Genomic DNA, 13,637 nt, shown 5'->3' on the forward strand with positions numbered 1-13,637 from the left:
TGCTAACACCTCCTCCTTATGAACCTCAATCCCGTCTAGTCTAATAGCCTGTATCTCAGTATTCTCCTCGACAACATTGTCTTTTTCCTGCGTGAATACTGACGAAAAATATTCATTTAGCGCCTCTCCTATCTCTTCGGACTCCACGCACAACTTCCCACTACTGTCCTTGACTGGCCCTAATCTTACTCTAATCATTCTTTTATTCCTGACATACCTATAGAAAGCTTTAGGGTTTTCCTTGATCCTACCTGCTAAAGACTTCTCATGTTCCCTCCTGGCTCTTCTTAGCTCTCTCTTTAGGTCCTTCCTGGCTAACTTGTAACTCTCAAGCGCCCTCACTGAGCCTTCACGCCTCACCTCTACATAAGCCTCCTTCTTCCTCTTGACAAGAGATTCAACTTCTTTAGTAAACCACGGTTCCCTCGCTCGACCACTTCCTCCCTGCCTGACAGGTACATACTTCTCAAGGACACACAGTAGCTGTTCCTTGAACAAGCTCCACATTTCAATTGTGCCCAGCCCCTGCAGTTTCCTTCTCCATCCTATGCATCCTAAATCTTGCCTCATCGCCTCATAATTGCCTTTCCCCAAGCTATAACTCTTGCCCTGCGGTATATACCTATCCCTTTCTATCGCTAAACTAAATGTAACTGAATTGTGGTCACTATCACCAAAGTGCTCACCTACCTCCAAATCTAACACCTGGCCTGGTTCATTACCCAGTACCAAATCCAATGTGGCCTCGCCTCTTGTTGGCCTATCTACATACTGTGTCAGGAAACCCTCCTGCACACATTGGACAAAAACTGACCCATCTAAAGTACTACAACTGTAGCATTTCCAGTCAATATTTGGAAAGTTAAAGTACCCCATAACAACTACCCTGTTACTTTCGCTCCTATCCAGAATCATCTTTGCAATCTTTTCCTCTACATCTCTGGAACTTTTCGGAGGCCTATAGAAAACTCCCAACAGGGTGACCTCTCCTTTCCTGGTTCTAACCTCAGCCCATACTACCTCAGTAGAAGAGTCCTCATCAAACGTCCTTTCTGCCACCGTAATACTGTCCTTGACTAACAATGCCACACCCTCCCCCTCTTTTACCACCTTCCCTGATCTTACTGAAACATCTAAACCCCGGAACCTGCAACTTTGCTATTCCATTTCCCTTGGAATAAATTATTTTAAATATTTCAGACTATACACGTAGACAAGAGTGGATTTAGCTCCAGTGAAAAATTGTTGAGGGTGAGAATCCATTGAAAATGTTTGAATGGGCATTGATGGGGTGTGGTGTGATAAGGAGATGCCATGTTGCAGAACCATGGTGGGTAAATGAAGTTACAGAGCCACCACTCTCTTGTGGAATGGTGGAAAGGTTGTGAGGATCTGAATGGGCTCTTCCCATTCCAATGTTTCTTTTCACCGCTCCATGTAGGCAGAAAATGAGCTCCAACTCCAACAGCAAACTGAACAAAACTGGAATCAATGGATATCAGGAGGAAAGTTCCTTGCTGTTTGGGGTCATATCTGACACATAGGAAGATGGTCGTGGTTGTTGGAGGTCAGTCATCTCAGCTCCAGGACATCTCTGCAGGAGTTCCTCAGGGGAGTGTCCTCGGCCCAACCATCTTCAGCTGCTTCATCACTGACCTTCCCTCCATCATAAGGTCAGAAGTGGGGATGTTCACTGATAATTGCACAATGTTCAGCACCATTCGCGACTCCTCAGATACTGAAACAGTCCGTGTTCAAATGCAACAAGATCTGGACAATATCCAGGCTTGGGCTGACAAGTGGCAAGTGACATTCACACCACACAAATGCCAGGCTATGACCATCTCCAATAAGAGACAATCTAACCACCGTCCCTTGGCATTCAATGGTGTTACCGTCACTGAATTCCCCACTGTCAACATCCTGTAGGTTACAATTGACAAGAGACTGAACTCGACTAATCATATTTTTGTTTTATTCACTTGTGGTATGTGTGTAACATGAGCAGGCCAGAGGCTGGAATACTGCGGTGAGTAACTCACCCCCTGACTCCCCAAAGTCTGTCCACCATCTACAAGGCACAAGTCAGGAGTGTGATGGAATACTCCCCACTTGCTTGGATGGGTGCAGCCCCAACAACACTCAAGAAGCTTGACACCATCCAGGACAAAGCAGCCGCTTGATTGGCACCACATCGACAAACATCCCCTCCCTCCACTACCGATGCTCAGTAACAGCAGTGTGTACTATCTACAAGATGCATTGCAGAAATTCACCAAAGATCCTCAGACAGCACCTTCCAAACCCACAACCACTTCCATCTAGAAGGACAAGGGGAGCAGATACATGGGAACACCACCCCCTGCAAGTTCCCCTCCAAGTCACTCACCATCCTGACTTGGAAATTTTTCTGTTCCTTCAGTGTCACTGGGTCCAAATCCTGGAATTCCTTCCCTAAGGGCATTGTGGGTCAACCCACAGCACATGGACTGCAGCGGTTTAAGAAGGTAGCTCAACCCCACCTTCTCAAGGGGCAACTAGGAACGGGCAATAAATGCTGGGCCCAGCCAGAGACACCCACATCCCATAAATTTAAAAAAAATCACATAAGTCAACCGTCGACATTCTAATGTGAGTACAATTGCAGAGGTTGAAATTGTATTCCCTCAAATGCCAGGTATTAGGAGAGGGAGTGACAGTGCCATGGATTGGGGGCACCCTGAAACTGATTGCCTTTGCCACCTTGTCCTATTGCCCCTGATTCACAGACTAACCAATGGCTGGGCCCATCACTGCTGGTTGGTGTGGGAGGTCTTACACATGATCCACTACCTGAGGTTTCATGACTCCCCTCTCTCACTTTCTTGCTCCATTGGGCAAAGATGTTGTAAAGAGATTTTATGACTCGTGGTTGTAGGATGTCTCTAACAGGATGCTAAGCCATGTAACTGGTTGAGATAAAGTGAAGGGGAAAGCACGTGGTGGCACAGGAAGTGGTGTCCCCACAATGTATTCAGAGTGCCAGGGGACTGGAGATGGGGTCAGTTCAAGCTTGATATTGGAGAATACCATTCTAGAGGAGGAACAGGCCATTCAGCCCTTCGAGTCTGTTCTGTCACGTAACAAAGATGAGAGTGGTGGTAATATAATGATAATGTCACTTGATTAGCAATCCAGAGGCCAAGGTGTATCCTCTGAGGATGTGGCTTCTAATCCTACCACAGTATCTGGTGGAAATTAAATTCAGCACGTTCATAAAACTGAAGGTGAAAGTTAGCCTGTGTGATGGAGACAATGATAACTATAATTTTTTTGTTATTAAAAACCCATCTGGCTCACTCATGCCTTTTTCAGCTGTACCAGTCTGGCCTACATGTGACTCTAGGCCCACAGCACTCTGAAAATGGCAAAGCAAGTCACTTGGTTCAAAGCCGTTTGGTAATGAAGCAGCAAATGCTAGTTTTGCAAATGCAAACCTCCAAATGCTGGCATCTCATGAAAGAATGACAACGAAGGCTGAAACTCGTTATATTCTCCCACCTGCTCACTCCACATATCTTCCAGCTCTCTATACAAGTGTATCAAGCTCTGTTTTGGTTTTACTCAATGATGGAGCTTTGATAACCCTCTAAGGTACAGAATTTCAAATACTCACGACTGTTTGGAGTGAATAGATTCCTCCTTTTCTCAGTGCTAAACAGTGCAGCCGTGTTCTAAAATCCCCATCTGCAGGAACATCCTCTCAGCATCTATCCAGTCAATTCCTTTCCAATATTTATGTGCTTCAGAGAGGGACCCTCTAAACTCCAGGCAGCATGGATCGAGCCTCCTTTGAAGTCTCCTCTTAGCTTTCCCTTCATCGAAGGTGGGTCTTCGTTACCCTCCCTCTGGGACACATATATCCTTTGGTATGGAAACCAATACCGTCCATAGCGTGTACCAGCGCTCAGAGGCTCTGACAGGACCCTGTAATTTTTAAATAATCTTTTGCAGTTTTTTTTTAGAACAGTACAGCACAGTACAGGCCATTCAGCCTGCGATGTTGTGCCGACCTATTATCCTACTAAGATCAAACTACCCTGCATGCCCTACAGTTTACTATCCTCCATGTGCCTGTCCAAGAGTCGCTTAGAAGTATCTGACTCCACTACCACTGCCGGCAGCGCATTCCACGCATGAACCACTCTCTGTGTAAAGAACCTACCTCTGACATCTAATGAGATATGTATGACACTGGATTAGGTGGAATTGAATCTGGGCCTTCTGACTCCAAGACAGAAATTAGAGACATCACCATCAGGCCACAAAAGCCCTTAAATTTATAATGAGTTCAAATTTAACCATCTGCCAGGATTGGGATTCAAACTCATGTCCTGGAGTGTTAGCCTGGGGTTCTGGTTGACTGATCCAGTGACATTACCATGACTCAGCACGTCCCCCTCTACGATTCTAATCCAACTCTGTGGGAAAAAATGGCTAAGATCCAGAACATTTCCCTAACCTGACTGTATCAGAGAACAGGAGGGACCTCCAGTGCAGGGTCACAACCTCTGGGACAGTTGCTAGCACTTCACAGTTAGTGAAGAATTTATTTGAAACAGTCACCACTATAATGTAGGGCAGTCTGTTCTATCACCTTATGATCTTTGTAAAGAATGATCTGCCTGTACTGCATGCAAAACAAAACTTTTCACTATACTTAGGTATGCATGATAATAATAAATAATAAATCAAATCAAATGTGGCCAAAAATTTGCACATAGCAATCTTCCACAAACAAAAGTGAGGTAATGGCCAGATAATAATGATTTTGTTGGTAATGTTGATGGAGGGGTGAATTTTGCTGATAATAGAGTAATGGTCTATGGGAATTGTTCAGCCTGGAGGAGGGTTTTTAGTGGAGTTCCCCAGATGTCAGTATTGGGACCTTTGCTTTTCCTGATATATATTAATGATCGGGATCTTGCTGTGCAGGAGACAATTTCCTTGTTTGCAGATGACACTGAACTTGGAAGAATTGTAAACTGTGAAGAGGACCTTGTAAAATTCCAAAAGGACATTGAGAAGTTGGTGGAGTAGGCAGAGAGGTGGCAGATGAGGGTCAATATAGAGAAGTGTGAGGTGATACACTTTGGTCAGAAGAACATTGAAAGACAATATAAGGAAGAGGCCAACATTCTAAAGGGGGAGCAGGGGCATGAGGATAGATTTCAGAGATTTCAAAATATGAAGCCTTGGGCAAAAAACTAAATAACATTGAAGAATGAGGGATTTATTTAATAATCCAATAACGAGGAATCAAGTATTAAGAATAATGAGGAATCAAGACCCCTCTATTTGTGTCTCATTGACTGGTGGTAATGATGTAATTTCTGCTTGGCCTGTCACGTATGTGTGTCTCTAGTCCCAGAATGAATCATTGAGCCTTAATCCCTTTCATAACTGCCGTCTAACAGAGTACAGAATTAAAAAAAACATGAAGCTTAACCTTGGTAACTAGGATTCAAAGCCTAGCTCATCGTGATAGCACAAAACACCTCTGACAACTTGCAGAATCATGCTGAAAGAAAGACATGTTGCTGAATCTTTTCACCTGCTCTCATCAGGACCCATGCAAGAATGCCAAATTTTAAATGATCACAACAATTTATTCTATAGGAGAAATGGGTGCTGATTGGATGGCAAGTAGACTCTGATTGGTTGAAGCATTGCCACGGAGAAAGCAATGGGAAACTATAGTCTCCACAAGTTTCAAAGAAAAGTGCACATCTTGAACATGTTCCTTCTGTTTGTAGGGAACAGATCCCTGTCTGTGAGTGTACCTTACTTTTAGCAAGTATCAACAGGTCACACCAAGCTTGAGGTATTAGCTTATTAACTTATATCCAAGTCCTGTAATAACAAGTGTCTGATTCCAGAATGTTGGAATCACGGAATGGTTCAGCACAGAACTATCCCATTCCTTTTGCTCTTTCTGTCCTATAAAGGGTTAATTACACTTTTTCTGTAATATTAACTATTGAGTGTGCGTTTAAGGATGTATTGGGGATAGAACCCGGAGAAAAGTTACAGCAGAGAACGAGGCCATTCAGTCCATCACGTCCATGCCAGCTGAATAAAGTAGCCGTCCATTCTATTTCCACGGTCCAGCTCCTGGACTGTATCCTTGCAGGTTCCAGTGCTTCAGGAGCAGATCCACATTCCTTTTAAATGAGTAGAGGGTTTCTACGTCCACCAGCAAACTGGACAGCGAGATCCAGACACCCACCGCCCTCTGGGGGAAGGAGATTTTCCTCACATCCAAACTAATCCTTCTCCAATCAGCTTAAATCTGTAGGCCCTGGTAACTGACCTCTCTGTTGGGAGAAACAGGTCTTCCCTGGCCACTCGAAACAAGTTTCTCACTATTCTGTACCCCTCAATTAAATCACCTCTAAGCCTCCTTTGTTCTAAGGAAAACAGCCCTATCTTTTCCAACCTATCCTCACAGCTGTAGTTTTCAAGCCTTGGTACCATTTTTGTAGGCCTCCCCTTTCTAGCAATTGTTGTCTTTCTGTAATATGGTGGTCAGAACTGTATACAAAACCCCAGTGTATTGTTCCAGTATTACATCCCAGTTTGTGTACAGCAATTCACTCAATGAAGTAGAGTATACAATTTGCCTTCTTTACTACCTCGACTATCTGTCCTACCACTTTCAGGGACTTGTTAACACTTACTCCCAGGTCCCTTACTTCCTCGAAGCCTCTCAATATCCTCCCGTTCACTGTTCTGTTATTCTCCTGCTTTGTTTGCCTTCCTGCTGTGTCATAAGCGGTTCAGATCCCATGGTCCCTTACTTCCTTGAAGCCTCTCAATATCCTGCCGTTCACTGTTCTGTTATTCTCCTGCTTTGTTTGCCGTCCTGCTGTGTCATAAGGGGTTCAGATCCCATGGAATGGGGACCTGAGTGTGTTGGCTAATAGAGACTTCCCCGGCCTTACTATCCCCTGTATCGAACGTACGGGCTGTGATAAAAGTGGTTGGTATTCACTGACATGAGGCATGGTCCACATTCCATCAACGAGACAGACATGACCTGTGCCATCCTCCCTCAGAGAGATTTCCCTTCAAGAATTGGTCTCATTCCATTCTCAAAGATTCTGCTGAATTTGCTCCCACTTTGGAGGCACTAGTCAGTTATTTATTTCTTAAATTTACTTATTAATATTTGTTTAATAAACAATCATTAACTTACCTGTTTCACCATTTAACAAAACAATTAACAAGCACTATTGATCAGAAAGCATGGCCAGGGGCTTATGGGCTGTGGTGAACTGTTAACTGGGTTTCTTTATTTTTAGTAAGGAGGAGCGTAATGTTTAACTTTTTAACTTAGTTTTCTTTATTTTTCTGCTTTGTACAAAGATTCTGTACCTAGGTACTTTAATACCTAAGATTGCGCCATAAGTGGTGACATAAACTTTTCACGGTAGTAGCACAAGTGACAATAAAGCTAATTCGATTCAATTCAAAATAGGGAAGGGTAGGATGAAGGGGAGGGTATTAAATAAAATGGATTTGGAGGGGAAGGTAATGGACTCCAGCCCCCATGGGTGTCCAGCTCTCCGGAAAGACTTTGAACCTGTTGTTACTTATGGCAGTGCACGTGACTGCCTACCATCTGCTTATAGTGAAACAGGGTTGATATGTAATCTGTGAGTCTGATACTGTGATGGGGGAAGTGGGGCAGGGATTGTTATGAATGTTGGGAGCTGGGAGCCTGGCTCCTTCTGTGTTGGGGAAATCGAGCAGAGTGACCCAGTCTCAGCATCAGAGGATTGACTTAGATTGAGATAAGGAAAAGGTTCTCCACGCCAGCATTCTTGATTCTAGATGGCTGTGGAAGTCCCATTGTTGAATCAATTTAAGGCTGGACTAGACAGATTTTTCACCTCTCACGGAATCAAGGGAAACGGGGAGTAGGAGGCAATGAGGAGTTGAGGCAGATGAGCAATGTCTTATTGAGTAGGGAGCAGGCTTGAGGAGCTAAATGGTCTATATCAGCTCTCATTTATGTTCTTATATCAGGAGAGATTATCGCCTTTTGGGTCAAACAATAGTTCAACATGCTCGCCTGCAAAATTTCCAACAGTGCCTAAGGCTAAGACCCAATAATCCAAGTGTTAGATAAGGAAGGTGTGAAAGTTGTTATCGCTACTATTTCAGCAGAGCTGAACACTACTACTTATTTGAAACAGGCCAGAGCAGGGGGCCTCAGGAACACAGTCAGCATCTCAGTGTCTATTACTGAAAATAGTTACTCTGGAGCTGGCACTTTTCATGATAAAGAATACATTTCTCAGTTCCTCAAAAGTCCCATGACAGGGGAGTTACATTTTTAATATTGATGAAATTAAGCCCTCCTCAGTCTTACTGCCCAGTTAGGAACTGGTTCAAACCTCTTGTCTCTCAATAATCCAGCACGCCACTCAGTCAGAGGCACCATTCAGTTTGTTTAGCTTTGGGGAGTGCTGTGTTTGGGAATCACTGAATACTGTTTTCTTTCAGTGCAGAGAACAGTCTGGGATGGGCTGTTAGGAGAAGGGAGAGATCAGTGACTGACAATCAGCATCGTTTTATATCTGAAACTTCCAGCTATTACCACCTGCTCACCATGGTTTTGGAAGGGTAGGCTAATGCATATTTCTCTGCTGACACAAGTCCATGGTGAAATCTTTAGAACTCGTTGAGGGGATAATTAGGAATGATTATAAATATAAACTCTTAGGTGCATTCTTGAGAAAGGTGTGAATGCTATCAGACCATTGACTCAGTGCCAGGATACCTGTCTCTCTGATTGCTTGGCAATCCACAAATTACTGCACACAAAGCCTGAAAGGAGGGATAAGATTCTCACTCCCACTGTGTTCAATGCATTGGATAAATTTTCAGTCATCGCTCCAACCTTGCTGTCCTAATCTATGGAGAGTTGCAGGGTTCTGGGGCACACCTACAATGCTGTTTATCATGGAAGACTCTGTAATAGGGGAGGAGGAGTTCAGGAATGGCATGGTGGCTCAGTGGTTAGCACTGCTGCCTCACAGCACCAGGGATTCCACTCTCGAGCGACTGTTTATGTGGAGTTTGCACATTGTCCCTGTGCCTGTGCTGGTTTTCCCAGGGTGATCCAGTTTCCTCCCACAGTCCAAAGATGTGCAGGTTAAGTAGAATGGCCATGAAAAATTGCCCACTATAGATACATCCCCATAGTGCCCAGGGATGTGCAGGCTAGGTGGGTGGTAAATATGGGGATAGGGTAGGGCTGGGTCTGCGTGGGTTGCACTTCAGAGGGTCAGTAGTGACACGATGGGCTGAATGGTCTCTTTTGAAACTTAGGAATTCTATGAACCTACCACTTGGCGGAAGAGAAGTTTACAGAAAGGGAACCCCACAGCTTGGGGCTCGAGTAGCTGAAAGCATGGCCATGATTGTAAATGGCAGGGATGTGTCAGAGGTCGAGTTGGAGGTGTGCAGAGATCTTGGTATATTTAGGAAGGATGAGGCTGGATGAGACTCTCAAAAACTGTTTAAGACTTTGAAAGTGGATGTCAATGTATCAGGAGCAGGAGACAATCAGCAAGTCCTGGCCAAATGAATTAGAGTGAGATGAGGCAGCTTTTTACTGAATGACGAAGGGCAATAATAAATGCACACAAATGACAGGAGATTCTGTGTTCTGTTTGAGGCACTCTCCCACACTGACTTCTTCCACATCTTGAACGCAGGGGAGCCTGTTAGGAACAAGAATAGGCCATTCAGGCCCTCCAACCTATACCATCATTCACTAGTAGGACAGACTAGGAACTGAGAGTACAGCCTCAGAGTGAAGGGACAACCCTTTAGAACTGAGATGAGGAGGAATTTCTTCAGCCAGAAGATGGTGAATCTGTGGAACTCATTGCTGCAGAGGGCTGGAGGCCAAGTCATTGAGTGTATTTAAGACAGAGATAGATAGGTTCAAGGCAGGAGAATGGGATTGAAAAGCATATCAGCCATGACCGATGGGCCAAATAGCCTATTCTGCTCCTAGGCCTCATGGTCCAGGAAGTAGATATAGCTCTTGTAGCTAAAATGATCAATGGATATGGGAGGGGAGGTGGGGGAGGGAGAGATTAGGGTATCTAATTAGGGTATCACAGTATCTAAACACTACAGAGCAGCAATGGAATACAACCCTAGAACAGGCCATCACCATCAATCAACACAAAACCAAAACTAAGAAGAGACACGAACTGCAGGAGAAACTTAGCAAACTGATCCACCACAAAGACAAGAACAACAACAAACCAGACACATTGATAAGAAACCCATCCAAGAGCCAACTCACAGAAACTGAGAAAGCTGTCCCGTTATGCGGACTGAACTACTGACAACAAGACTCCTAAGACCATTAGGAATCATGGTAGCCCAGAAGCCCACAGCCACTCCATGACAAACAAGGATTAAAGACCCCATTCCCACAACATGCAGAACCAACGTGGTTTACCAAATACCATGTAACGACTGCCACAAACATTACATCAGACAGACAGGAAGGAAACTAGCCATCAGAATACATGAACATCAACTAGCAGCAAAACATCACGACGAGATCTCCTTAATATCAGTACATTCAGACAGTGAAGGCCATCCATTTAACTGGGACAACGTAACCACAGTAGCAAACATAGACATGCACGGAATTCCTAGAGGCATGGTTCTCCACCCATACTTCAGTCAACAAATGTATAAAATTGGACCCCATATACAAACCCATACAGATCAAAACTGGAAATGACACTACTAACCATAATGGACCGGACAGTATAAATTCCAAGCGGAGTAGAATAACATTGTTTCATCGGAGACCTCACTAATGATGTCACCTAGCACGGTGACAAAACATCTGAATGAGAACAAGCCAGCTCTGCGAGCAAGTCAACAACCTTAGAGATTAGGGTGTTGAACTCGATGATCAGCCATGATCATATTGAATGGCAACTCCAGTTGTTATCTTCTTTGTTTCTATCTCTCACCTGTGGTCTAACTCCATATGCCTGCCTTTGACCCATATCCCTTATTAGTTTTGCTTAACTAAACTTTTATCGATCTCAGATTTAAACTAAACAACTGGTCCAGCATCCACTGCAATTTGTGGAAGAGAGTTCTAAACCTCTCCCACCCTTTGTGTGTAGAAGTGCTTCCTAACATCTTTCCTGAATGGTCTGGCCTTAACTCTCAGGCTATGCCCCTAGTTCTAGAATCTCCAATCAATGAAAATAGATTATCTTTATCAACCCTGTCTTTTCCTATTAATATCTTGAAGATTTCGATCAGATCACACCTTAACCTTCTAAATTCTAGAGAAAACAGGACTAAGTTGTATAATTTCTCATCATAACCTCCCTCTGAGGTCCTGGTATCATTCTTAAAAACCTACATTGTACTCCCTTCAAGGCCTATATATCCTTCCTAAGGTGTGGTGCCCAGGTATGCTCTCACTACTCCAAGTGAGGTCTAACCAGGGTTTTGTATAACTGCAGCATAATGTCTGCGTCCTTATACTCCAGTCCTCTCAATAGAAAAGCCAGCATTCCATTAGCTTTCTTGATTATTTTATGCACCTCTTTGTGGCATTTTAAAGATCAATGCCCCTGAACCCCCAAGCCTCTCTGGCCATCCGCTGTATTTAACTTTGTACCATCTAAAAAGTGCCCTGATCTATTCTTTATTTTTGATCCACTCACTTGCATTGGACTCTATCTGCTGTGGTTTTGCCCATTCAGTTCGTCTGTCAATATCCCTTTGTAATTTTAGGTTATCATCTACACTGTCTACAATGCTGCCTAATCTTGTGTCATGAGCAAATTTGGATATATGACTTTTTAGTTAATAATAAATGTGAATACTTGAGGCCCTAACACAAATTCTTGTGGGACACCACTGGTCACTGGTAATTTGAATCACTAACCATTAGCACTACTTTCTGTCACTTGTCACTCAACCAATTTCGCAGCCATGTCAGTTCTGTGCTCTTTTACCCTATTGACAGTCTTTCATGCAGGACTTTATCAAATGCTCTCTGGAAGTTCATAAAAACAATATCCATTGACCTTCCCTGTCTACTACTTTAGTCATCTCTTCGAAATGTTCAGTGAGTTTTGTCAGGCATGACCTACGTTTCATGAATCCATACTGGCTCTCTCTGGCTAACTGAAACTCTTCAAGCTGTTGAAGTACCCCATCCTTGATTAGACAAACCAACAGGGTTAGCAGGGTTACAGTATATCTCCAAAACCCCAGAGGAAATATAGCCCCTTCGGCCCTCTCTGAACCCACATATCCTATCTGTCTCGAGTCAAACATTCATGACACCTCTCCCCACCTCTCACCAAGCAGCCTGCTAAAGGTCCCTTCTATTCTCTGCTCTCTGACATTCTCCTGTCAGGAGGTAGAGGGTCAAAACCTGTCATCATCCTGATGCCATGTACCATCTCTGGGCAGTGCAGTCAGTGCCAATGTTACCCTCTCTGTCTGTTTCCATGGTATTATTGCTGGAACTACAAGTACAAAGCTAATATAACCTGGGAATCTGACACAGCTGCTCCAAACGAAGAGTGAGTTAGTTAGTGACGATGGCCTGAATAACAGAGAATCCTCTTTTTGTTTCCCACATTCACTTTTCTCCCCAGCCTAAGTACAGTTGTAAATATTATCTCCATATCTCACTCTCTCAGTGACAAGGAGTGGGGTGAATGGTGTAGCTGACTTTAAAGGGAAGCTAGATAAATATGTGTGGGAGACAGGAAGAGGAAACAGTGATGGGCATAGATATAGTGGATATAGGCCTGTGTTAAACGTTGAAAGGACAAAGCCACTGACAGAGATACATGGGGCCAAATGGTCTATTTTTGGATTTAGATTCTACACAATTCTCTTTTAGTTATTTGGTCTGTCAGAACTGGAATATTGCTTAAAAAATTATCAAAACTTTTCATCTTGTGCTTCTTGGAGCAATTGCAAGGAAGCCAGTTCAGGGGTGAAACCATTATTAAAATAAATGCTGGTTTTCCCCTGGACTTTGCATTCTTGTGAAATGTCCTGATGAGTGCAAGACAAAAGGCTTTGACAAAATGTGTCTTTTTTTTCAGCAAAGCACAAGTCTCTTTCTATCTCTTCCTCTCTTTACTCTTTCCCTTTCTCAATATACCTTACTCATTTTCTGTGCCTGCCTTACTCACTTCAATCTCACTTTCATTCTAGCATGTAAAGGCACAAGTGAGAACTTAGGGCTCTCTTGCCTGGGACCAGCTTGCTGTCCTTACTGTGCTGGGCTATGAAGCACAAGGATCACTGGAAATTTAATGAGAGTGTGTCGTCAGAGGAACAGGTACCAACTTACACCTACACATTCTGAATTTGAATACAAAATGCAAATTCCAGCATCCTCAAACTGCAGACTGATAGCAACAGACCAAAGCAATGATCAAAAGGACAATGCTACAATTAGCAAGAGCAGGAATCCACATGCAATTTAACAACAACTACACTCACAGACACACGTTCCTCAACACACTCACAGACTAACACACTCCAAGATGGACTAACACACTCAC

The 13,637-nt window shown here is 43.7% G+C and overlaps 1 protein-coding gene across 1 annotated transcript in view; it reads right to left on the reverse strand.

Moving 5' to 3' along the window:
* The window catches only part of LOC109917951 (FYN-binding protein 1), a 177,154-nt gene that overhangs the window by 162,593 nt on the left and 924 nt on the right, over positions 1–13,637 (reverse strand). The window lies entirely within an intron of this gene.

Source organism: Rhincodon typus, chromosome 3, assembly GCF_021869965.1.
Source record: "Rhincodon typus isolate 14 chromosome 3, sRhiTyp1.1, whole genome shotgun sequence".
NCBI classification, from domain to species: domain Eukaryota; kingdom Metazoa; phylum Chordata; class Chondrichthyes; order Orectolobiformes; family Rhincodontidae; genus Rhincodon; species Rhincodon typus.